Consider the following 22,689-nt stretch of genomic DNA (forward strand, 5'->3'; position numbering starts at 1 on the left):
GATGCTCCTGTACCTCACCCCTGTGCTCCTTTTGTGGTCAGCTGGAGGCCCTCATCCCCTCACCCAGGCTACAGCCGTCTGCACTGTGGGTTTCTACATAAGCATCAATCTCCACAAAGCAGGCCTCTTTCCTCCACAGAAAAGACTTTCAATCCTCTTTCCAATCTATTTTAGCCTCACCGAATCTCAATATTTTTGAGGTCATATTTACCATGCTGTGTTAAAAAAAAAATCAAGATCTATTTCATTTTCCCATGTTGTGAATGTTGCTTTGTCCTAATTTTTTTTTTTTAAATCATAGGTATCACTAAGTTTCACCTACGCTACATTATTTTCTTGGTATCAAACCTATAACCTCTCTGAGCCCTCCATTGTTCCTAACTTTGCGATGCTTTTCCTTCCAAAACCTTCCCCTGGTGCTTCTCCTGACCCCTCCCTCCACGTTCACTGTAAAGTCTTCCTGTGCACATCGCTCAGCAGGCATGGGGGACATACTCCATTTCCATGTCATATAATTCCTTCCCAGTTCTCCTTTGAAATATCTGAACTCAAGTGTATTCACTCATTCAGCAAATAAACACTGATTATCTCCAGTGAGCCAGTCCTGGTGAGCAGGAAAGGACAGGCCCCTGCCCTCCTGGAACGTAGGAGAGACAACCTAACAAGTAAGCGCAAGGATGTGCAGTACGTGCCCTGAGAAGGAGAAGGCACTGTGAGAGCGGAAGGGAGGGGAACATCTCCCACCAGCAGCATTGCAGAAGCGCAGCATGCGGTGCCTCGGCAGGGAGGGAGGGGCCCTCGGGATAGAGGCAGATGCTGTGCGACCATCTGTCAGGGGAGCTATGGAAGGAATTCCTTGAAGAACAGGAAGCTGGAAAAAATAACTTCAGGGTCCTTTCCATCTTTCCACACATACTTACGAGAGTATGGTTCTGTAAGTACGACCCACCCAGAGGGAAAGGAGCAGCGTGGCTTATGAAGATGCCATCACCCTCCAGCCAGTGGCTCATTAGCTCCTTCCCCACCTCCATCCCACCGACCAGCTCGGACACGCGTTTACCACGCTCTCTATTTAAGAGATTATGGAGGCGCCCAGGTCAGGCTGTAAACTACAGGAGAAAGCCTCGAGGAGCAAGGAGTCTTACAGACACCATATACTGAGCAATTCCTATTCGTGTTAACCATTTATTTGAGAGGAAGAATAAAACATATTAAAGGGGCTTTAGGGGATTGCCCTACCTCTATTGATAACCCACCAACATTTAATGAACTGGAGTCACAGTCAAGGCAACTGGAAGCTGTCTGGGAAGCCAAGACACGGGGTTGCCTTTCACATAACTCACGTATAGAGCACGTCCCCATGCTTTTGCTCTCCTGGGAGCCCTGGTCAACCTGTCCTCATGTGTGGGGAAGAAGTGGCCTCCGGGTTCAGGCCGTCTCTTCGCCAGGGCTTCAGGCAGCCCAGAGCTCTTCCGGCAGCTAATGCCAACATACAGGCTCTAGCTAGAGAAGCTGAACATTTACTGATGCTGACGAGGCCCCTGGACAGCCAGGAGTCCAACAGCCGTTTTCCCTTTCCATTCTGAGCTCCCTCTCATCCACATACCTGACCCTCCATGTGGGGGGATCGGTCTTCACCCAGGGCAATGGCCTTCGTACGCGGGAGAGTCCTGCTTCCCCAGGCCTTTGCGAAGTGTGAAGACTGCACTGGACTGTCCCCACAGCTCCTTCTGCTTTATTATTCTCTTTCTGCCAACCACACGTGCTTCCTTATAGACCCTGGCATACACTAGTGTCAACAGGTAAATGATCTTGGCATCTATGGGCAGAAAGAATAGCTCAGTAGTGACTACAGCAAACTGAAATAGTAGATTTGTTTCCAAATGTACCAGGCTTGTTCAAATCACTTCACTGAGCAGATTAATTCATTTAAGGGGAAATTCTGGAGCCAGTTGATCTGCTAGGTCTACCAAGAAATCACGTTGCTTAGAATCTTGTGAAAGAGTTACAATCTACTGCTGGCTCCAGAACAGGAGGAACCTGGCTGGAAACATCCTAGTCACCCACCAGAGCAACAATTCACCTTTTCCTGCAGTCACACAGACAGTGTTTCCAGTGTAGACTCCTTCAGGTAGGTCTGGAAAGATGCCAGGGGCAGGATTGGTAGTACCTTGCAGCTGTAGGCTGTAACTTGTCCTCCTACCACCTTCTCTCTTGGAAGCAGAGCAGGCTGCACTGTGGTTTGGGCCCACTGAACTGAGGCTCAGAACTACAGGGTTTGTTGGAGAACTTATCTGATACCAGGATAAACCCACCTACTGACTCCTGGAGCATTTGCTTGCAAGTACTCCTGCATCTCCACCGAGGGAGAGTTAGAATGGTCTTCCGTTCACATGCGGGTCCAATTTTCACAATAAGATGTCAACTTTACTACCTGAACTTCTGATTTCTAAGGCATAAGACTCTGCCCGGGACCAGCAACAGAGAATGCAAACACACCAGGCTCTTGTCAGAGAATACAATCTCAAACTGTCTGCTATTCAAGTCCTATCAAAAGCCCAGCTGAGAAAAGCAATATTTACAAAAGATTATTTGAAGGACATGCAGTCCATCCATTCTTCAAAACACTCTAAATTCTATCCATGGAGCAAACCCGACCACCTCACAGCTACACACTAGGGCCATATCACTTTAGCCATACACGGAACTGCCATCACGAAATTGTATTTTAATGTCATGCCGTTTGCTCTTATGAAAAAAGTTACTACAGAAAGCAGTCATATGAAATCTGTTATTGCACTGGAGGAAAACGTTGGAATACTGCTCACTGTATGAGAATGTGATCTTGAAAAGGAGCTTTAGAAGAAGCTTTGATTCTTGAAGAAGATGGTCTCCTTTTCTCAGTAATTTTGTGGTGACTTTGACCTTGGCTGCCAGGAATCTCAGCGTCGGATTGGAAGCTAAGCTGCGGCAATTATATGACCCTTAAGCTTTCCCTATCTGTGTTTTTCTTTTCTTGGTCACTATTTTCCTTTCTATGTTCACTGCTACTTCTTTGATGTATGCTTTTAATAAACTATCATGGAACTTTTATGGAAGCAGGTAATGGTTCCATAAGTAAATAAGTAAAGAATGCCCGGATATTTCTCTGTTCATTTAAACACCACGCCTATTGAGTTGTCCTTACTTGAGTGGCAATTCTCTTCTTGGAAGTACTGGTTGTAGCCAAAGCAATAATAATGCTAATAATTATAATCGTACTCATAATAAAGCTAGCGTGTATTCTGCATTTTCTGTGTATGTAAGCACTGCTGTAGGAATATTCCACATGTTACTTCAGCCGCTCAGTAACCCTTAAGCCAAGTGCCATTAGCCTCACTTTGTGGCCAAGGAAACTGAGGCTCTAAGACGATAAGGAATGTGTCTGTTACATAGCTAGTCAAAGCAAAATCACACCCAGGCGTCTCTGACTCCAGGCTGCAACAAGATATCTTCACTCTAATGGCAATGAATCATTTAAGGGAAGGGTGATACAACTAAAATAAATGCTATAGATCCAAAGCTGGTACTTTTATTTTTCTCCTTCTTTGCATCATAGTAAAGCTTTGCATCAATGTCTGTCTATAGGTGCCAACAACTGTACTTGGCCCTAGTCAAAGTCTACTGGACAGACCCATACTCAGCATTTTTGGGGAACAAAATGGAGAACACAGAGACTAGAGAATGGTGACCTAGGGCAGTGGTGGGCAAACGCATTAGACAACAGAACCAAATATCAACAGTACTTCTTCAAAATAGACTCGCCCAGGCCGAAAACTGACTTCTGCGCATGGGCCACTAAGTTTCAATCACACTGTACGCGTGCCCGCACATGGTATTTTGTGGAAGAGCCACACTCAAGGGGCCAAAGAGCCGCATGTGGCTCGCGAGCCGCAGTTTGCCGACCACGGACCTAGGGAAAAACAGGCAGGGGCACCAGATCAGACAGCCTGATCGCCCCCTAACCACTCCCCTCCTGGCCCAATCGTCCCCAACTGCCCTCCCCTGCTGGCCTGATCGCCTACAAATGCCTTCCCCTGCCATGACCTGCCTCCTCCGCTGGGACCCACCTCCTCCACAACGCACGGAGCTGCGGGACCCCCAGGCCTCACCGCGGGGAGCGGCCACCTGGCCCTGCCTCCGCTGTGCACGTGGCCATCTTGTGACAGCCATCTTGTGGTGGCCATCTTCTGGCGGCCATCCTGTGGCAGCCATCTGTGACAACATCATGTGTGAGAGCCACCTAGGCTTTTATTAGTATTGACGAAATGAATAGCCACTGGAGGACTTTAGGTGTATACCTGTATGTGTGCATGTGTGTGTGTGTGTGTGTGTGTGTGTGTGTGTGTGTGAGTGTATATGGGAGGGAAGGGAGGAATGGTGGGGGGGAGAAAGAGAGAGACTTGATAGTATTTATTTTTGGATATATTAACTTGAATTAGGCAAATATTGCTTAGATATGTTACCAAAAGCATGTGCCATAAAAGGAAACAATTGATAAACTGGACTTAATGAAAACTGATAACTATTGTACTTCAAATGACTCCATTAAAAAATGAAAAGACAAGTCATACATTGGGAGAGAATATTTGCAAATCACATATCTAATAAAGGATTTGTATCCATAATATACAAAGAACTAATTGAATCGTACACTTAAAATTTATCAACTCTATGATCTATAAATTATCCTATATAATAAAAGGCTAATATGCAAATCGACTGAATGGCAGAATGACCGGTCACTATTACACGCACTGACCACCAGGGGGCAGACACTCAATGCAGGAGCTGTCCCCTGGTGGTCAGTGAGCTCCCACAGGGGGAGCGCTGCTCAGCCAGAAGCCCTGAGCCAGGCTCACGGCTGGGGAGCGCAGCAGCGGTGGTGGGAGCCTCTCCTGCCTCCGTGGCAGTGCTAAGGATGTCCGACTGCCGGCGGGGAACAGGACTAAGATGTCAGTTGGACATCCGCTGAGGGCTCCCAGACTGTGAGAGGGCACAGGCCGGGCTGAGGAACGCCCCCCCCCCCCGACCCCCTAGTGCAAAAATTTCGTGCACCGGGCCTCTAGTATCTAATCAAGTTTTAAAAATAGTGCACTCACCCAACAGATTCCCTGGACCCTCCCTTCATTCACCTTCCTCAGGGCAGCTGATGAGAACACTAATCAGCCTTAAGTTGGTCACAGCAAGTAGAGTAATAGGGTGGAGCTTGCCAATGTCACTAACTTTCTGTGTCCTTATGCAAGATCTGTACTATTTATCTAAATGAGTTGTTGGGTACAGCAAATGAGATGTGAAGCTATTCATAAAAGGTTTTGTTCTTGTTGAGCTATTACGCCTACTCTTGAGCCCTGGGACTTATCTCTAAGTTAGTTTGCCATGATTAACACTCTATTTATGTTTTCTATTAAATTCTAATTGGGTTTTACTGGCATTCAGACATGTCTTCTATTCATTCTGTGATAGAATGATTGGTAGGAGGCACCACAGCTGGTCTGTGAAGAAAGGATGTGGCACCCACTCGCCATGAATCCCATCCAAAACATTTCTAAAGGACGCAGCACCACATTCAAATCTCAGAGGGGCTCTTTCTTTCAAAGATGAGACTTTGCGTTAAAAAAGACATTAATCCTGTCTTTTCATGAGTTGTTGAATCCAACAAACCTGAGCCTTTCCTTGAACTACAGTCTGTCCTTCATTTTTTGCTGGGCAGGTCCCTTGAATATCAGCATTCCCAATGACCTAGTTAATGCCACCATTTGTATTTGATACTGGAGGTTCACAACTATTTCCAGTTGGGAGAAAGGCATGGGCTAGATGTGAAAGAAAAAGCCAACAGGGCCAGTACAGGCCTTTAGTGTTTGAGGGTTTTTCCCCCCTAATGAAAAAATGTCTGTGAGCTGCAACTCTATGTGTGAAAGGGGTAGATACTACCTTTTCCATAGTGCCTCTTCATTATTCATCTCACTCAGACCACACAGTTTAGTAAAATTATGAAATCAATAATAAAACCCCCTAATCTTCAGTTACCTTTCATATAACTTCTCCCCTGTGCCCAGATAGCCTCCAAATGCAGTATTTTAATCCTGCAAATCTTAATAAAATGAACAAGGAAGCAAAGAAGGGTATGGGCAATTCAAGTATTTTATCAGCATTTCCCAGAAAAAAATATCTGCCCAAATGGCTATATTTTCATTTAACCAATAAGGCATTTAACTTCCATTCATTTTCTTCTTGCCCTTTCTTCCATTTGTGTATTATTTTTTGTGGGGGGGGAGTTGATCTATGACTTTCAGAGCTTGAGAAAGTGAGCAATTTGTCATTAACTTAACTGGACACAGATCATATGTAGATTCCAGTGTCGTAGCATTCCAGTCGGTCCTCCTACAGATTCTCTATTGACCCATCAACCCGCCTGAGCTTCTTCCCAGGGTAGAAGGGACACCAAGCATTAAATGATGGCTGGGACTTAGGAGCTAAATTCAGGCACAAGTCTACCCATTTGATACCACCAAGCCCACTATGCCAACGCCTCCAACTCATTTTGACTTGTGTCTCATTGCCACTCCAGGTCAATGAGTTGCCTAGGGAGCCTTCTTGGAAACTTGCCTAGTGGTGGGTGCTTTACAGAGCTCAGCAGATACAGAAGAACGAGCCCTGGTCAAGGCCTAAGAGAATCTAGACCAGTGATTCTCAACCTTCTGGCCCTTTAAATACAGTTCCTCATGTTGTGACCCAACCATAAAATTATTTTCGTTGCTACTTCATAACTGTAATGTTGCTACTGTTATGAATCGTAATGTAAATATCTGATATGCAGGATGGTCTTAGGCGACCCCTGTGAAAGGGTCGTTCGACCGCCAAAGGGGTCTCGACCCACAGGTTGAGAACCGCTGATCTAGACTCTCTTTTGTGCTCTGTTCCACACCTGCTCAGTGGACAACTCCCAGACTCAGCAAGGCTGTGTGATGTACTGCGTAAGCCCAGGGACCTGGAAATGAGAACCGAGTTTATTTTCATATCCACCACTCACAACCAGTGTGGTCTGGACCTCAGCTTTCTCACTTACAGACAGAATTGCACTTAATTATCTGTAAGGTCTCTTAGAGCTATATAATTTTCTAGCTCCCCAAACACAATGCTTTTCATTTTCATCAAAAGAGTAACATATGATCAAAAAATGTAAAAACATTAGCTTGAATCATATGAATCATATGAAATTGCTCCTATTTAACCATTTTTGGTCAATAAAATGGCAATTTTATATGGTTCAAGTTGGTGTACAGTATTCTTCCCTAGTTGCTCCGCCCCCGCTCTGACTTGTATTAATCACGTATATCTGCATAATGCTTTAAAAGTTTAAACGTGCTTTCATGTACAGTATTCATATGCAGCAAACATTTCCCCGGCCTTCTGTGTGCTTGGGGCTTTGGAATACAATTTCTCATTTAATCCTCACAACACCTGGGAAGGCGGTTCCTCTTGTCTAGGGCAGTGGTCGGTCAGCAAACTCATTAGTCAACAGAGCCAAATATCAACAGTACAACGACTGAAATTTCTTTTGAGAGCCAAATTTTTTAAACTTAAACTATATAGGTAGGTACATTGTTATTAACTTAATTAGGATACTCCTAAGCTGGCCTTTGCTAAAAACGTCCTCAATCTGATTGCGGTACGTTCGCTGAGGTCGACTCCTTCCAACTCTCCCATCCACATTCGTCTTGTATACTTGTTTCGTCTATCTCCTTTCGTTCATCCTCTCTATATGGCCAAACCATCTCAACATACCTTTCTCAATCCTCGACACTACATCTTCTTTTACTCCACAATGTTCCCTAAAATTAACTTAATAAACTTCACTTAAAGTTTTAAGTCAACTTCGCACTGTACATGCGCGCCCACGCTTGGTATTTTGTGGAAGAGCCACACTCAAGGGGCCAAAGAGCCGCGGTGTGCCGACCACTGGTCTATGGGGAAGTGAATGAGTTCAGGACAGTGGGATGAAGTAGCCCAGGTCACCCAGCAAGTAAGTGGCCGCTGAGATTCGCACTCAGCGCAGCCTCTAATGCTCTCCTCATAGCCTCTCCTCTCCCTAGTCTGAGCCAGGCTAATGTCTTCTGTTATCCTAAGAACCGTTAAAATTGTAATACTGTCATACTTTTTATGGGCACAAAGAGGATGTTTGAGGAGCACACTAATTTCCCCCTGCTTTGCTTGCAGTGTCATGCCTGGCATGGAAAATGGCAGATTCCTTCCCAAATTCTGCAGGAGGGGCAAGGTGCAGGGGTGGGGAAGCAGGAGGGGGGCTCCTTCTACCTACAAAGACTTCCAATGAAGGGAAAAAGCACATCCTCTAGGTAAAAACTCTGTTGCTTGGCTTGAAGCTAACCCCTACAATATACATTACTGTCTTTCTGTTCAATCAGTGTTCTGCTACAAGAATCAGTTACATTCAATCATCTGAAAGAGCTATTAAAATGCTGATAAAAAATTCATAAAGTAACACACAGTAATGAATCAGGAGAATTCAGTAAAGTGAGACCTACCCTCAGAGCAGGGCAAAAATGAAGGTGAACGATCGTTTGGGCCCAGCGGCCATGAAATACCCTTTTGGAAGATGAATAATTCTGTTTAGGGCTGATAAGTTGAACTAATTTATAATGCTGTTTTAGGTCCACTGCTGGAATATTTCAAATCCCTCAACTTTAAAATGCATTGCCTGTCAGAAACTGGTCTCTTAACAGTTTCCTCTTAACATTTTTCAAAATGTAACCTAGACCAATTTGCATGATTTAATGCTTATTGTATTATACTGTGCAAGATTTAAAATGGGAAATAAAATTTTTTAAAAGAGAGAGAGAGGGAGATGAGAGATAGGGAGAGGCAGACAAGGTGGAGTGTAGGGAACAAGTGAGGGCAAAGGGAGAAATAAGATCTGTCAGTGCTTGGCAGAGTGTCCCCCTGGGACAAGGGAGATCTAGCTGGACATCAAGTACCCAACAGATCTCTAACCTGGGGAATAGACTTGGGTGGCCAAGGGGTGTGGAAACCACCCCATTAAGGCCAGACTTGAGAGCAAATTTGTGAAACAATAGGAGATGGCAGACTGAAGGGCTCCACTGAATTCTCACCCCCACCCTCCCATCCATTCCCAAAAGAGTCTCAGAAACCCTTGGAGATCCTCCTGGGACTCACTGCCAGGGGTCACACCTTCATTACTTCCCTCCTGGTTTCTTGCAAAAGCCTCTTAATTGGCATTACTTTCTTTAGTCTCTCTTCTGCTCAACCCACCCTCCTCCATTCTGCTGCTATACTTTTCTTCCTAAAGAAAACCTGACCTTGTTATTCATTTCAATAGCCCTCAATGGACCCCCCCTCACTGCAGGGGAGGCTCTGAACTTCAGAGCATCACCTCCAGGACTGTTTATGCTATAGCTCCTGACTTACCTGTTGTTTACATTTCCTGCTACTTCACTACAGGAATAAAGAAAACAGTGAATGGTTATAAAGCACATAACCAAAAAGTTAGTACCCAGAATATATAAAAAGCTCTATTGGTCTGTACCAAAAAAGACAAGTAACCGAATAAAAAAAAAAGGGGGGGGGCAAAATAAGTCAATATGTTGAACAGCCTATAAACATGTAAAAAAGATACTCAATTTCACTAGTATTTGGGAAATCTGAATGAGGGTGACATAGTATTTTATACCCATCAAGTAGGCAAATATTGAAATGTCTCTTGATAGTAAATGTTGGGCACCATGTGACAATGCAGCTCTCACGTGCTTTAGGGGGATGCGGAAATGGATTCAACCGCTGTGGGGAGCAACTAGCAATAAGCAGCAATGTGGAGGTGCCCTTGCCCCAGACCCAGCCAGCACGATCCTTGACATAAAGACCGTGGCTCACTGTGCAATTCTTCATAATACTAACAATGGGAGACAATCTAAGTATCCATCCACAGGAAGGTTAATAAAGCACAGTTTATCCACACAACGAAATAACATATGGCAGTTAAAAGAAACCGGAGCTCTACCTGATATGGATAAACATCCAAAACATAATGTGTAACTAAAAAAGCAACTTTCCAAAGGATATGTCTGAAGAACACAATTTGTGTCTAGTTTTAAAATTGTGAAAAAAAAATCTATACAGTATTTTTTTAAAGGAAAAGTAGATGACTTCTACGGCAACAGTGCTTCCTTCTAATGAGGGTAGTCCAGGACTAACACGCTTCCCCAAGAGCAAAGGGTGGATGACCACAGCTGTGTAGAGGGCAGGAAGTTTCATCCGTGTGGTCTGCTTGGGAGCAGGGGCACAGAAACAGGCCTTCCAGGCTGGCAGACTCAGGCTGCCCCATTACACCCTCATCCTCGCCCTCGTAATGGAGCGCTCTCTGACAGTGCACAGCTCTCACCGTCTTCAGTTAGGAAAACAATTGTGCTTCTTAGGGCGGCTATGGCTTCTGGGCTGTGCTGTCCATTTATTCATTTAGGAGACTGAGGGCCTGATCAGAAATAGCCACTTTGGTTGACAGACCACTGCTGCCCAGAGATTTGATAAATCTTGATTAATTGTTTCAATGCTTTGTTATGAAAGGCTTCCTCCATGTTGTGTTACTAAGAAATTTTTACCCAACCCAAGTTGTCAAATGGAGGCAAAAACTCCACATAACATGTGATAATAAGGCTGTTACTGTGAAGGGCTCGGTAATCCTGTATTTATTCACCTGTTCCCCATTACAGAGATCTGTTAAATGAGCACTTTGTCCATCAACACTTGAGTGCTTAAAGCTGAGTAGGCCTCTTTTTGTAATTGCTGGCACCAGCAAAAGCCAAGTTGCCAGCTCTCTGAACGTGGGAATGTGGCTGGGACTGCTGGATGCGCTCCACAGAGCCCTGCCCCGTAGAGCCCGCCACGCTCACCTGTCCAGGCCCTGGGCTCCCTCACGTCACTCATGGGAGGTATACGTATCTAAATGTCTAAATGTGCATGGTTGTTTTTTTTTAAGTGAGTTTTGGAAAGTAACAAGAGGAAAGGCCAAAGGAAATTCTTTCCTCTGGTGACATTTCTGCCGGGTTACACCTCCGCCAGAGATTTATAGCTGCACAACGCTGCAGAGCTAACCATATGGTCCATTAAAAAGAATTCCAATTTCCGTGCTCCTGCGCCCAGAACCTCAGAGAGGTTTCCTATTTAATAAGGATTTTGATCTTCTGTGGGGGGCATTTAAAGCATACCCCAAACCATGTAAGCTAGCATTATGAAAAGCCATGGAATTTGCCCACTGGGGAGAGGGCGGAGGAGAGGGAAGGAGAGAGGGCTGCGCAGCCCTCGGCCTGATCTGCGAGGGGCTGTGGAGGCCGGAGTGCCACTTGAGCATCACTGTCACCTGCTTCTTGCTCTGACCCTGGGATAATTTTTATAGAGTCACAAGTGAGTTGAAGAACTCCAAAGAATTTCACACTTCCCTCCAAGTGGTCTGGCTTCACCTCTGAATCAAGTAGCTCAAAAAAGCATTTGAAATCTTAGATTCGGCAGGCTTAGCAATGTCCAGAAAAAGCCCTGCCAACACCTCTGTGTCGCCAATATCAAATGGATTTGAGGGTCATCCGAACTGCTAGTTGCCGATGAGCTTTTCAAGCGGGTGACTCAGCAGTCCACCATGCCCTGCAAAGTGAAGGCCGGACCACCTGGTGCCCAGCTGAAATAAACATGGAGACTCCTATTCACAGCCCCTATATCCATGTCAATCAATCCAGACCGAGGGCTTATCAGAAGATTGGCATCATTTTTTTATTATTATTATTGTCTAAAGTTTTACATATGCCTCCTTTTTCCCTGATTGACTCCTCCCACACCCCCCACCGCCATTCCCACCCCGGGCAACCCCCACTGCCCCAGTATCTGTGTCCATTGGTTATGCTAATATGCCCTTTGGTTGATCTCTAACCCCCCATCTCCCCAGCCATTTGTCTCGGTATCTATTTTTGTTCATCAAATTATGTTGATCATTATATCCCACATATGCGTGAGATCATGTGATATTTATCTTTCTCCGACTGGCTTGTTTCACTTAGCATAATGCTCTCCAGTTCCATCCATGCTGTTGCAAATGGCTAAAGTTCCTTCTTTTTCATAGTGGCGTAATATTCCATTGTGTAGATGTACCACGGTTTTTAATCCACTCATCTGCTGATGGGTACTTAGGTTGTTTCCAAATCTTAGCTATTGTAAATTGTGCTGCTATGAACTTACAGGTGCATATATCCTCTCTGATTGGTGTTTCTGGTTTCTTGGGATATATTCCTAGAAGTGGGATTACTGGGTCAAATGGGAGTTCCATTTTTAACTTTTTGAGGAAACTCCACACTGTCTTCCACAGTGGCTGCACCAGTCTGCATTCCCACCAGCAGTGCACGAGGGTTCCTTTTTATCCACATCCTTGCCAGCACTTGTTTGATGATTAGTTGATGATAGACATTCTGACAGGTGTGAGATGGTACCTCATTGTTGTTTTGATTTGCATCTCTCGGATGATTAGTGACTTTGAGCATGTTTTCATATGTCTCTCAGCCTTCTGAATGTCCTCTTTTGAAAAGTACCTACTTAGGTCCTTTGCCCATTTTTTGATTGGATTGTTTATCTTCCTTTTGTTCAGTTGTATGAGCTCTCGGTAAATTTTGGAGAGTAAACCATTATCTGAAATGGCATTGGCAAATATGAAGATTGGCATCTTATTGTGCCATTTAAGAGCTCACAAAGTTGAAGGAGGTTCAGGTAGTCTAACCTGTGATTTATCAGTCCAACTGGGAGCATCATGCGGGGATCTTGAATGATTATGCCAGGACAAAAGGCATATATAAGTTGGGACTGTCCTTGGGAAATGGGTGTGTGATTACCTGGGTTTAGAAGGCTATTTCTTTCTTTTGCTTTTTTTTTTTTTTAACATATTTTATTGATTTCAGAGAGGAAGGGAGAGGGAGAGAGATAGACACATCGATGATGAGATAGAATCATTGATTGGATGTCTCCTGCACGCCCCTCATTGGGGATTGAGCCCGCAACCCAGGCATGTGCCCTGACCAGGAATTGAACTGTGACCTCCTGGTTAATAGGTTGATGCTCAACCATTGAGCCACGCTGGCTGGGCAACTTCTTTATGGGCTCTCTAAATTTGAAAAACAGAAAAGAAAAAGAGACAGGGATGAAATATCCAAATAACTCCTCCTCTTACTGTGACATAATCCAAATCGGAAACTGCCAAGGTGGCCAGGCCAATTTCATATGGAAATTTGTTGGGTGTTTCTTTTCCTTCTTTGCTCTCCTGTAGCAGCTCTCAAATGTCCTGGCCTCAGGACCCCTGTACACTCTTAATATTTCTGTGGACTTCCAGAAAGTTATTATTTATGTGTTATTGTATCTGCTTATGGTTATCTTATTAAGAATTAAAACTTGGAAAATTGTAAAATATTCATTCATTTGAAACTAACAATATAGTGTGGTGAAGGCCTGGGGCCGAGGGGCAGTGCTGGCTAGAAGGGGTCAATGGGGGAAAAGGGGAAATCTGTAATAGTTTTGTGTGTGTATGTTTGTGTTTTCATTTTTTATAATTTCATAGCTATTTTTTCACAGTTTAAAAAAGTTTATATTTATATATATTTATCTTTAAATATATAATGTAATACTTTTAACAATAAATATTTTTAAAAACTAACAATAAACCTATTACATATTAACAAACAATACATTTTTATAAAAAATACTTATATTTTTCCAGAACAAAAAAATTTAAAGGGAAGAGTAGGATTGTTTGACATTTTTTGCAAATGTCTTTCCAATGTCTGGTTTCGGAAAACAGGTGGAGTCTCCTATCTGCTTTTGCATTCACTCTGTTTCAATCACATCTGGAAAATTCCATGTACATTCAGGAGAGAATGGAAGTGGTTTAAAAGGTGAACATCATATAATGAACAGTTTTGGCCTTGGAACTCCTGACAGGGCCTGGGACCTTTCCCCATGGCACACCTGGACCACACTTTGAGAACCACTGTGAACATGTTCTCCACACTTTCTAGGAATATTTGGTAACTAAATCCCACCCTACCCTCAAGGAAAGGGAAACTTGTTGTCTTTGGTGCTAATAATTCTGGCACTGAGTCTAAGGCCATCAAAGTCTATCTGAATGAGAAAGACCAGGTCTGGGAAGAGAACCTGAGACGTGGAGAAGGGCTTCCCTGAGACTAGAGAAGGACTCACCCAGGATGGATTGGAAGAGAGAGGGCGGTCTCAGAGGACGAGGGCCCAGGCCCATTTTGGGGGCAGCCCACAGGAGGAAGCAAGACCCCAGGAAAAATGTCCATTCCAGGCTCCCAGTGTTCACGGGGATAGAAATGAGGGATGTCCCAGTTGTGAGCTGGGGACATAAAGCCTAAGGACTTCCCATCTTCAAGATCCCTTGGCAACAGGTAAGACACAGAACCTGGACCCGCCTCTGAGGATAAATGAAGCACCAGGAATGGCTTAGTTCAGTTCCCCTTAGGGGTGCTGTTGCAAGAAGACAATGAGATTGATTTAAGAAAGCGAAGAAATGTGGTATTTCTTCCATACTAGAGATCATGGACTGATCTTACTCGCTTCTTCTGTATCTGTCTCGCCTAGCTGGAAGCCACCAGCGAGCCAGGCCTGCGTCTCTGCCATGTGCACAGCAACAAGAAATTCCAGGGCCTCGGTGAGGGCAGAATGGACCACTCAGTCAGCCTGGCTGACCACGGCTAGAGAGGCCGGCAGAGGTGGAAAAGCAGAGAAGAGACAGTTACCGCCCAAGGTCAAGTTCTCAGCTGTGCTGTGGCTTATGCTGTGGATCAGGCAGGCTATTCCCTTCTAAACCTTCGCTTCCTCATCTGTGAACTGAAGAATCCTCCCTACGCTCATTACAAGGATGAACCGATTTAAGTCACAGGAAAGCACTTAACATAGTCTCTGCAATGAAGTAATCGTGTTGTTTTCCCTTTTACCACTCAACTGTCCCTTCCCGAGTCGCCCTCCAGGGTCAGAACACCTTGTCGTTCTCACAGCCCTACACCTAAAAGTGCCAGGGCTCTCCCTCCGGGATGGGGATTCTCCCACTGGAGGGGGAGCTCCACAAGGACAGGAATGGTGCTGTGGTTTTCCCTTCACTGCGTTCCGTGTCACGCACAGTGTCTGTCACTCACAGGCATGCGATGCTGGAATGAATGAATGAAGAACACACGATGCACACGTCAATTATTACTGTGGAAACATTCCTTTCTGTGGTTTAGACGCAGTAGATTTCAGGAATCTGAGACTCAAAGAAAAAAATGAAATAATGAGAAAAAAAAATCAATGCTAAGGAGGCAAAGGTGCGTCCGCCTCGCACAGACATGGGGTTCCAGGAGAAGGAAGAGTCTTGAAAAAGGCTTCAGTTCTGAACAAGACCCCGAGTCAGGGTTTCTTGCTTAAAATCGTAGCACATTATCCTAATTAACACCTAGCCCTTCCTCCACAGAACTGGTAAGTAAGCTAGCCAGTAAGTGATTAAAACATTGCTACCTGATTACTATATAGTTAAATGCTTAAAAAGGAATCACAGTTAATGGGCTATCACAGGTGAGATCGTAAATTATGGCTGCAACATGGGTGTGCACGTGCTGCTTGAAGGGTATCACTCCCCCACTCACTCAGTTTTCTCAATCCCTCAGTTGCCTATCAGGAGTTGGAGATTCCACACTGACTTCTGGGAAGAGGAAGATGTTAGAAATGTGGGCAGAGGATGTGGAAGGGAAAGAGGAATTGTGGCAGTTGAAAGATTCAATACATGGAAGTAAACACCAGCTAATTAAAGATGCCTGCTAACACACATCAAACACTGGGCACTATGAACAGAGCAGATGTATTAATTTCCCACTCCTGAAACAGCTACACAACTCCCTGGCTACTCTTCTACACCCCCTTCCCCTCCCTCCTGCCTCCCTCCCTTCCTTTTCTCCCCCCCCCCCGCCCCCTCTCGCTCTGACAGCACTATTAATGATCGTTAATGCCCCACAGGCTCTAATGGGTCCCGCTGGGAGTCCAGAAATACTGCAATTTGTATTGAGGATTTAGACATAACAAAAAAAAGCCCTCTGCTCCTGGGAGCTGGAGCTTGATCAGTTAACTCCCCCCCTGGAATTGCACAACAGAATAATAAATGACAGCTCTTCGATTAAATCAAGCCTTCTGCCGTGAGTGCCAGAGAGAGTGTGATTGTCACTAACAGTCTACTGCTTGTTAACACCACTGAAGTATGAACAAACAGTAGTCAACACTTTACAAAGTAAAAGTCTCTGCAATACCTTTGGTATTTGTGTCTGGACACACACACACACACACACACACACACACTCAGCTTTCAGATCTTCCCCTTTAGATATTTTGGGTAAGTTTTTATGTTTTAGCTATCTATTTTTTTTAATGTCCAGGAAAGCTCAATACAAAAGCTAGCTGCTGTCATGTTAAAAACAAAAACAAAAAAGTACACAGATATAGTATTCTTGATGAAAGCTGTATTCTATATTTCTTAGGTAAGCTAGGAAAAGGGAACAGGTAAAGTAGAGTAGGCTAAATCTGAGTTTGTGGGTGATTTTCCACTTAAATTTATTTCCTATGATATTATAGCCTTCTGACTCAAAAGTTAATTTCTATAAAGTGGGTGATTAAGACAAGGTTTGATTAGGGTTGGTGCTCACACAGAACCAGCAGTCCCCTGTCTTGGAGAGCCCAGCTGCCCCTTTCACATCCACAGCTCAGTGTGGGACCACAGCTGACCTCCAAAATACTTGAAAGATGCAGAGGAGAGCTCAGCAGGGCTCAGCCAGGGTTGGGGTGCACGCACCAGCAGCTGAGTTCTCTGCATGGAGATTAGAGCCGGGTGTGCAATCCAGCCCGTAAGAAGAAACATGGCACCTGCCTTTAAGGCGCTTACACTTGAAATCAGAGGGCAGCCAGAAGGGGTCCTCCCAGGCCCAGAAAGAGCAGTGTGGGCTGCAGACTTCCTCTCGGTCTCCAGAGATGGATGGTGTCCATCTGCACTTGACCTTTCCATAAGGCACGATCGCATGTTTGTTTTCACAGGACAGCTGAGAAGAATGATTCTCTCTCCCTCTACCTCCCCCCACCCCCCACCCCACTTGGGGGAGAGTTGGTCTTTACACAGTATCTTAAAGTGAACGGCAGATGGTGTGAACTCCAGTTAACCATATTCACTTGCCGATTCAGAATTATTGATGATAAAAGCTAAACTATGAGGCATGTTCCATCTGCTTATTTTCCGATTTCCATTTGTTGTAGTCCTGTTAATATTACTGGGATTCTCCTTTCTCTCCAGAAAAGTTGCCATAAGGGCATCTACCTAGAGACATCTGTCGCCTCTCGCTCTAGACGTTGTTGTCCTCGCCCTGCTGCTGAGGCCCTGTGCTCCCCGCTCCACCCCCACCCCCACCCCGCTCTCCTGTCCTCTCACTCCTTTAGCAATGACCTTGACTATCTCTGGCCCAGGACACTCGAAGGACTAAATTGGACTCAAGGTGACACCTGGGGTGAGGGGGCCGAGGTCACCTTCCAGTGCTTCTCAAACTGGGTGCAAAGGAAGCAGTGCCAAGAGGGACACCACATAAGGGCAGCACCTGGTCCTAGGGCATCACTTTTGCTCTGAGACTGAAAAGAGGGGTTGGTAATTAAGCTGAGAAGTAACAAGACCTGACTGACACTGAAGCAAACACAAACATACGGGGAAACTGAGTCCCCGTCCCAGTCCTCCAGGACTGCGAGTCCTGCCACATGGACGCTTTTAGAGGCACCGCCTCCCCAAGCCCCAAGCCCCACGGTTAGCAGGACCTGGGAGTGCGGCGTCCGCTCTCCAGCGGCATTTCCTGCCTTGGCTTGCCTGCTCTCCCGGCAGGACAACAGCTGGACTTGCCCTGGGCATAACGACGTTTCAAAGAGCCCCATGCCATTCACGCCAGCAAGAACTTCCTCAGTAACGTATAGGCCTCTTTTAATCAAGAGGCAAAGCTCTCCATCTTGTTGACACTTATGACCCCCGATGTAAAATACTCCGATTGTTTAATTCAGAGGGGACCCGGAGAAAGTGCAGGCCCTCTCCATTAGGACACTTCCTAATGGGAGCCATACATCAAGGCCCTGCCTCTAATCGGAAGAACAGCTGTTTAGAAACCTGTCCTGGGCCTATGGTTTGGAGCTACTTTTCGGGAGATCAACACTCCTCCCATTCATTTCATCTTCATTCCTACTCTGGTGAAGAGACTCGGAGAGAAAGCCATCCCCTGCCTGGCTTCATTTCCTCCCTCTCCCTCCACCTGTAGCCTTCTGTTTCTCCACCAAAAAGGCGGTCCTTAAAATTCATCCTGTTGGTAGTCTTCTCCTGAGGTTAATGAACAAATAAAAATATAGACAAACTTGTTTTAATACATAATGAAATAAGAGCATTTTGAGTAACATAGAATGAGGTAAGAGTCCTCCATCCTGGAAAATAAATTATTCTTTAAAAAGAAAAAAATATATAGAATGATTGTCATTTAGTGAGCACTGAGAGAGCGAAGGTCCAGAGCCGGGTACCGCGAGCCACTAAAGCAGCGGTTCTCAACCTGTGGGTCGCGACCCCTTTGGCGGTCGAATGACCCTTTCACAGGGGTCGCCTAAGACCATCCTGCATATCAGATATTTACATTACGATTCATAACAGTAGCAACATTACAGTTATGAAGTAGCAACGAAAATAATTTTATGGTTGGGTCACAACATGAGGAACTGTATTTAAAGGGCCAGAAGGTTGAGAACCACTGCACTAAAGGAAGACGCCCCATCAGGTGAACCAGACGCACAGAATTTGAGCCTCGGGCCAAATCTCTTGCCTTCTCCCAACCACTCCAGTGCGTGGATCTTTTCAGGGGGAGCCTTTCACACAATGACAACTAATTGCACTTCCTTTCGATTTTCTTCTTCTTGCTCTCCCCCATGTAGACTACAGGCTGCACACAGGCATTCGTTCCGTACCAATCAGAGCCCACGGGCCCCAAATAGTGGGACACCGCATTACTTTTCTTCCCTACACAAGGTGGCACCTAATTAATGTATACGGCTTGATTAGCTTGGAGATTTAAGCATACACCCATGAACACTGCACTATTACTGCGATGTTCTGATGACAATGAAAGTTAATGAGCAAAATACGCCTCATCCTTTCTCACAGCTTCACAATAAAACACGTCGTGAAAACTTACCAACAGCAAGAGGTGACTCTGGTTTGCCTTAGAAGGTTTTGGAAATTTTGCTGCCAGGCCCGAACACTTGCAGGGAGGAACCTCCCAATTTAAAAAGAAAAAGAGATTTAGGTGTTTTTCTAACCCACTCTAGTCTCTGAGAAGCTGTCAATCAAATAAGTGAAAGTGCCCATTCGTTGCACAAGTGTGATAGCTCCTCTCCTGCCTGCCTGCCCCCTTGCTGCGCCAGTCACACATCTGCTCTGCTCTTCACACTTCGGTCGCCAGTCCCTGCACCGATAGTCTCTGTTGCTTGGCTGTCGACTCCTCATGCCTCATTAGTCATGTGTGACACCTGCACCTAGTACCTTTCCACTGACACTGCAGGGCGGCTTCTGGTGGGAAGAGGTACTTTCCAGAAGAGCTTCCACAGAGGCCCCGGCTGTGTGGCAAGGGTGTGCCATGGCGTCAGCGTGGCTCCCCTCACCCCACTCGGTAAACTCTCTTTATTAAACTTCCTTGCACTTGGCTTCCTTTGAAGGCTGGGCATGTGGCTGTTAGGAGGTGGAGGAGGGAGTGCAAGCAGAAGGAAATAAAAATAGTCTATAAAGCTTTAATATTTAACGTGCAACAAATCTATGTGCTCGGTGCACGTGCAGCAACCTGCAAAGTGGCAGAAGAGAGATGTCTCAACAGAGGAAAGCATTACAAAGATTTGTATAACTGAGCTTAAAACTCGTGACTCATTACCAAACTAATGAAATCTCAGACTTAAAAAATTCAAAATCGGTTTTGTTTTCATTATAAATTCATTGTCAGCTAGTCCCACTAACAAGCAATCTCAATTCTTTAGCAGAGGGGAGATGGTTGTTGTAAAACAAAAAGCAAAACAAATGGAAGTGTGTTCTTAAAATGTCATTTTCCACTGGGAGTAAAATTTTTCTCTGCATTTGGGCCAATTTTCAAACCTTCAGGCACCACCGATGGATCATCGCAAATCCACAGATACACATTATAGTGTACTGGCTTTGTAACCCTAATTCCAGACCTAGGATTTAGAAATCTAGCTACACTTTTACTATTTGGTGACACAAATAGATGTAGTAAACGGCCGACATAGCTGGATTAACATGTGACAATGTAGGGACCACAGTCAGGCGCAGTCTCTTGTCCAAAGGGCTACGTCATGTGCCAAATTCCCTGTTTCTGGGTTCTGACTACATCTGGAAGGCCCTTTGCGGCTGCGGGGGAGCTGGCAGGCTGACCTGTAGGCCATAAGGAAAAGCCATGCAGGTAACTGAGATTCCCACAAGGATCTCAATCCCAGGGCTTCCTTCCTGCCCAAATGCCAAGCAATAACCTGGTACCTACCCCGCCAGTCTGCGCATGTGGAGTATGTGCCCCCAAAGTAAACACAGACAGACAGACAAGCAACACACTTACCTCTCCTAGTAGATTTTTATTGATTTTTATACTGTGCTCATATGCCACTGTACTAACGTATTTCTAAAACATACACACAAAAACGAAATCTAAAGGAGATTGAAAATAAGAAGTAGTTCTACGTTTTTCTTCTCACATTCCAAATTATTGTGTTCCATGCACACCAGGGCAATTATCAGCTTAGTCTATCTATTATTTTGTGCCTGGAGAAGTCGCAAAAGAGCAAGCATTTCCCTGAGCATCTGAACTTATGGGCCAAAGCGGTAGAAGCAAAGGGCCTGGCGGCACAGCTTGCAAAAGGTTCAGATCTTCTGAACACCCCGTCTCAGCCCCGAGGGTGAGGGGAGGCTTTCTGACTTGAAGCGGGCCACGTGTGTTATTTCCTCTGTCTCTCACCCTTGCGAGAGATGTCAGATGTGGTTGCGATTTTTATGCTTTTCTCTCCATCCCACATTCTCCACGTGTTGCTCATTTCTATATTTGCTCTGGGTTCCATGCCATTCTGTCGCACGTCCCTGCATTCCTTTCTCTGGGCGTTCAGTCCCACCTCAGGCTGCTGGCTCCTTTCAGAGCAACTTGTTGCATGATCAAGACAGGAAGTGGGACACTCTTCAAAGAACAGATGGAGAGAGCGGAGGCCACAGGCCGTCATGTACTCACAGAGGGAGGGGAGTTTTGTTTGAAGGGAGTGGAACAGTGGTATTGGAGAGGGAAGAAAGGTGGGGCTGTGATTAGGAACTGCCAGGATTCCAGCCCTTGGGCAATCCTTTAAAACGCGTCTACTCATGGCCTATCTGTTGTAGGACACGGTGTCTTTGGCTGTGGCACTCCATGCTAATCAGGAAAGATGAGTACCATTAGCATCCATGCAATAAGAGAGATCGTAAAGGGCCGCACTCAGCTGGGCAGGAACCAGCATGCGGCCGGAGTCCTAGCAAGTCCTGCTGGGCTGCACTTGGAAATCCCTCTTGAAATGGATCCCTCTGCCTTATCTCTGTTCAGACCAGAACCTCCCACCAACATCCCACCCAAACTGGTAACTCTACACCACAGCTTCTGCCAGCCAGCTTCTTAAATTCTATATTTCCTTCTTCACCTTCTTCACCTCCATAGCTCCTTCACTGGTGCGGGTGGCGATTCTTAACATTTATTTCAACATTCATTTCTCGTGCCCGACTACCTGAGGAAGACCGGCATCGGTGACTGACTAGGATGGGCCTCTCCCAGGGTGGGAGGCTGGCCGGGTGTCAGGGCTGAGGCAGGGACTCTGGAGGGGTATGTGATCCGGAGAAGAGTTTCCTCTGTGAGCGTTCAAGAGCCCTCACCTCCAACCCAAGCTGCTCTGCGAGCCGTATCACCACCCTCCTCGCCTGCCTGGCTTCCCAGTCCCTCACCGTGGCGGGTGGCTCCCCTCGGGACTGAGAGGCCCCTCCACACCTGGGCTTTGCGCATGCTGTTCCCTTCGCTTGAGGTCCTCTCCCCACTGGCTCGTCTTGCTGGGCTCTCTGCAACATCACCTTTCATCTCTGAGGAAAACAACTGCCTTTTCAATTCTCCCCTCCCCGTTCCCTTCTGCAGAGGTGCCTCCTCCTCGGGGCCTTTCAGTCTGGTGGCTGTCCCACCGACACCACAGTGGTTCATTCAGCTCCGACCCCCAGGAGCCTGGAGGTGTCCAGGAGCAGGGACTCATCTTACTCCTAAGTGTCACGAAGGCAGCCAGCTCGGTGCCCAGCAACACTCAAGATGATGGACCTGAACTGAGGGAGATGCCAACATGACTGTCACTGTGGCTGCTGGTACCTGGAGCCATGCTCCCTGCCCATCTCTCCCACCCACGCCTTGGGGCGGCCCCCCACCCCCCAGCCTCCTCCCCTGCAGACTGCAGACAGCCGGTGACTGTGGCAGCAGTGATTTACAACTGCATTTA

This window comes from Myotis lucifugus, unplaced genomic scaffold (assembly GCF_000147115.1).
Source record: "Myotis lucifugus unplaced genomic scaffold, Myoluc2.0 scaffold_45, whole genome shotgun sequence".
Classification (NCBI taxonomy): Eukaryota; Metazoa; Chordata; class Mammalia; order Chiroptera; family Vespertilionidae; genus Myotis; species Myotis lucifugus.